We start from the raw sequence: 5,015 nt of genomic DNA, 5'->3' as shown, positions 1-5,015 counted from the left end.
AACGACACACGTGTTACTTTTGCATTGGGGACATTGGGGAGGGATTCGGAGGATTAAGGACTGCTGTCAATTCGAAGTTTTGAAAAACGTGCAGTATGCTGCCGCTGCGGCGCCACCAGTGCGACAACTGCCATCACGTGAATTCATGTTTTTGTACGAAATAATCCTAAAATACAATTTGTATTATAATACTTATAAACAAATTTTGCTGATGTTTTAAATGCCGCCCTGCAGCCACCAATTAACTCGCAGCTGCAAGAACGAATGCCAGCAGCTAGGGCACCAAGTGCAAAGGTGACAGGGAATGAAATCCATTCTGGTAGCCACCTCTATCCATAGCCGTAGCCATAGATCTTTCAACAAGGATTAAAGAAAATGGCGGACGATTTGGGTGGTTCCGTGAGGTGTTGTTCCGTGGCGGTTTGCTCCTCAGACGTTTCGGGTCTTTCTCGTTCATGCCAAAATGCCCGCGCATGCAAACAAGAAAAGTACCTGGAGCCTGGCGCCGAATACCGAGGAACAACAGAGCTACAACGCAGGAAAAGAGCAAGCGCTGCCGTAATGTGCCAGCGACGGCGAATCCGGCGTTCAGAATGCCGATCGACAGCCACAGAGTCTACACATCTTTTTCCTTGTAAACTTTTCACCTCGCTCTACTGTTATTGGGCACTACTAAGTTCCAATTTCAAACTTGCCTGTTATTTCTGGAACTCGTGGTTCCTGAAATCAATAAAATCTTCCAAACTTGCCCCATGACACATATTCAAAACTTTTATAGTACCATAGATGCTCCATGTAGTGACGTTTTTAACCCATCTTGTATAGCGTTCAAGTGTTTCCTTAATTATCACTAGAATTTTCGTACCCCATTTTTTGTACTTCCATTACAAGGGAAAAAGCTGTTCATGAGCACAAAACATAAATGGATGAATGAATGAATGGTCCATCTTCGTCTTTTTGAGTTGTACATCCAATGAAGACAATTTGTGAACATTCACTCTTATGTTTGATAAAAAAATTACAATGCAGAAACTTCTGTTAGCCAACTAGTTGAAAGTAACGGTGGGGACGAGCTCACCTATAGACAATTAAGGGTTTCCACATCTAATAATCTGTTATTTGTTCATATTTATTTAGTAGTGTTTTGTTTCAATTGTTCTAATATGCCCATTTAATATTGTAATAGAATGGCTGTGTTACAAGTAGTCTAATGAGCATTTCATTTGTTTAATAGAATGTAAATTTGTCTAATTATTCTACAAGACCAACAGAATGCTTGTATTAGCCTATGAAACTTTGTATTATTCTAATAGAAGGCATTCATTAACCTAATCAATATTTCTCTTAGACAAATACAGTTTTGTATTAGTCCAATAGACATCTCTACTCATGTGATAAAGATGTCTATTAGTCTCATAGAGATTCCTATTGGTCTCATACAAGTTGCTATTAGCCTTATAGGGATTCCTATTAGTCTCATAGGAGTTGCTATTAGTCTCACAGGCATTGCTATTAGTCTTATAGGAGTTCCTATTAGTCTCATACAAATGTCTATGAGTCTCATAGACATTGCTATTAGTCTTATAGGAGTTCCTATTAGTCTCATAGAAATGTCTATTAGTCTCATAGATGTTCCTATTCGAATTTTTGCTAGGGCTTGGGTCCGCACATCCGCAGCAAGGTGAATTAGTCCATGGAGATTGTGAGAAGCTCTTTCTTCTCCATAAAGAAATATGAACGTTCTAACAAAGTGGAGCAGAAGCTGCTCTGCATAGTCGAGGAAATCTCGACACAATCTGGGCGATGACAAGATTGTCAAGGCAACATGGAGAGACATGAAATTCTTGTACATATCTACGGGCAAGCTAGGCACAAACACAAGAGCATACCTGCCAACTCTTCCGAGTTTTTCGTAAAATGTATGAATTGGGACTAATTTGACGATTTTACGAATCTTGCTTGAAATTTTACGAAAAACAAAACAATATAATTTTTTTTTTTTTTTTCGTAAAGTTGCTGTTGGTGTTACAAGAGGGCGATAGGTATCGTCCACGGCAGAGTCCACGGCAGCGTCGTGGATTTTACTATCTGTCTATCCGGTGGCCATGGATCCAAAACCAATCCAAAGCCCCAAGACTGTTCATGTGTTCGGCGGTGCACGTTGGTTTCTTGGTTGCTTTGGCATGTTAGGCCTCGCTGTTTCGGCCAGTTTTCGTGGCGTAAGAGTGGTGTCTGTGCTCTAGTGGCGGTGGCTTTGCGGCGCAATGGCGGCCTCCAAACCTCAGAGGAGGTACTTTCAGGTCTTCCTGAAATCCTACACGCAGGAATTTCCGTGTTTTGTGCCGTCAAAGAAGGGAGACAATTTTGGATTTTGTCGCACGTACACGGGCGATGTGAACGTTTCGCATGGTGGCATGGCGGACATTAAGCTGCACATCGCTTCGCGTAAACACCAGGGATATGTGCGGGCTGCGGATAACCAGTCGAATCTGTTAAGTTTTCTTCAGAGTGACAACGACCATGGTGCAATTCGTTCAGAATGCCTCTTTACGGCATTTCTCGTTGAGCATAACATTCCTTTGAGTGTGAGTGACCACGCTGGACCCCTGTTCCGAAAAATGTTCCCCAAGGCTGATGAGGCTAAGCGCTATGCTTGTGGACGGACGAAGACGACGGCAATTGTTGGGGAGATGGCCGCCAATGCTGAGGTGCCTATGCTGGACGCCTTAAAACGACGGGCTTTTTCAATCGCCGTGGATGGGACCAGCAACAGGGATTCACAACTGTATCCCATTGTTGCGACCTATTACGTTGAAGAGATTCGTAAGGTTGAAAGCCGCCTTCTGTGCCTTGAAACAATCGAAGGAGGAGCATCCGGTCGTAAGATTGGAAATTTGATCCTGGACGTGCTGAAGTTCCGGGATTTACCGATAGCAAATTGCTTGGCTATGTCCGCTGACAATGCAAATGTCGTGATCGGGCTAAGAAAAACGTTGCCGCCGCAGTCTTGAAAGAGGCTCAGCCAAATTTGATTGTAGTTGGTTGTCCGTGCCATCTGATCAACTTAGCCGCCCAGAAAGGTGCTGCATGTTTTCCTGAGAAAGTTGATGAGATTTTGGCAGACGTTTTCTTCTACCTAGAGAAGAGTGTGAAACGTAAGGATCGACTGAAAGGTTTTCAAAGGATACATGACATCGAGGTCAGAAAGGTCTTGAAGCATGTGCCAACACGCTGGCTGTCTTTGGGAAAGTGCCTGAAGAGGCTGCTTGACCAGTGGGAACCACTTTTAAGCTTTTTCTTGAGCGAAACAAAGAAGTGCGACAACCGAAGATCGTTGTTTTTGGAGTCCTACAAGATCCCAACAACTGCACAGACTCCCAAGACCTCTGCACAAGCTCCCAAGACCCCTGCACAGGCTTCCAAGACCCCCCCTGCACAGGCTTCCAAGACCCCCCCCGCACAGGCCCCCAAGACCCCTGCACAGGCTCCCAAGACCCCTGCACAGGCTCCCAAGACCCCTGCACAGGCTCCCAGGACCCCTGCACAGGCTCCCAAGACCCCTGCACAGGCTCCGAAGACTCCTGCACGGCTTCCCAATACTAAGGTACTGATATCCAAGACAGCTGAACAGATCCCCAAGGCTGCAGGTCATGAAGGAAAGGAAAGTGCTGACGGTGCTGGAGATGGACCCTCACTAAAGAGAAAAGGAGTAAATCCTATGCCTCCTGCTAAAAAGCTCAGCCAGCCGCCCCAAGAATCAGGAGAGGCCAGCATCATGTTCCGTGAGAAGCAGCTGGTTTATTTCTTATCATCGGACCTGAACAGGGCATACTGTTTTTCTCTGGAAAATGTGATGCCACTTTTTGACAAGACAAACTGCCTGCTTCAGGCACAGGCTCCTCAGATCCACATACTCAGGGGCCTCTTGAACCAGCTTCTAGAAAATCTCTTGACGAGATTTGTCCGCCCAGATGTTCTGAAGGGATGGCACTCATTGCTGACATTGGCTTATGGAGCTGTGGATCGAGAACCAAAGAGAAGATAAGGACCTTGTCATCGGTAGCATGACATATTCCGTTGTTGAAGGGCTCAAGTGAAATGAGAGAGAGCAGTTCTTTTCTGCTGTTCGTTTGTACTTTGCAACGGTATGCGATTACATCCGCAACAAGTTTCCCTTGGAAAACATAGACTTCAGGATGGCTGAAGTTGCCCAACTGCAGTCGTTGGACACCTCATCGTTCAGCAGCATACACCATTTTGTTACGGCATTCCCTGCACTGCTGCCTCAGCAGAGCAATGAGTCGAAGGATGAGGCAATGGATGCACGCCAAGTTGAGTTCGCCAACCTGCAAGCATATAATAACCTTTCGTCGGCTATATTAAACGAACCAAGGAGTGACGTACAGTGGGCACAGGTAGGGGACATTCGAAGTGTCGACGGAACGCTCAAGTTTCACAGGATTGCAGTGTTCATGCTGGGGATCTTGACGATTCCCCATAGCAGTGCTGAATGTGAAAGACTGTTCGGCACTGTAAAGAGACCTGGACGGAGTTCCGCTCCTCGGTTTCCGAGAGGACCCTCGGAAACCTGCTCATGGTGAAGGGGCATCAAAATGGGGCGTGCTTCGAACAAGTGTACTCGGAGAACTTTCTAAAGCAGGCGAAATCAGCACCAGCAAAATCGCTGAAGAAATGAACCAACACGCGAAGTCGACAACAGAAAAATCGCTGACAAAATAAATCATCATTCATCCCGAAAAGTGCGTGCTTTACGAACTTGAAAGTCCACAGGTTGGCAGGTATGCAAGAGGGCCAGTAGTGTACAGAAGGATCAGCTTAAACTCGGTAGCCTTCAATCGTTCCACCTCAGTGAGACACCGTGGTCGTCTGCTCAGTTCAGAACAAATAAAATGCCGGAGGTCGCAGAGCTTTTCTGAAATATCCTCTTTGAAGCGCCTGTGTTGCCTGTACTTTTTGGAGCCCTTAAACCAGAGGAAAATCAATTTCTTCATAAC

General features: G+C 45.6%; 1 pseudogene; it reads left to right on the top strand.

Moving 5' to 3' along the window:
• The first annotated feature begins 2,690 nt into the window (after window positions 1-2,690).
• LOC120849569 lies at window positions 2,691-4,045 on the top strand (annotated as a pseudogene).
• Window positions 4,046-5,015: the final 970 nt, after the last annotated feature.

The sequence above is a fragment of the Ixodes scapularis genome, unplaced genomic scaffold (genome assembly GCF_016920785.2).
Source record: "Ixodes scapularis isolate PalLabHiFi unplaced genomic scaffold, ASM1692078v2 PGA_scaffold1__304_contigs__length_218370807, whole genome shotgun sequence".
Classification (NCBI taxonomy): domain Eukaryota; kingdom Metazoa; phylum Arthropoda; class Arachnida; order Ixodida; family Ixodidae; genus Ixodes; species Ixodes scapularis.
This window is presented reverse-complemented; position numbering and strand designations above follow the sequence as displayed.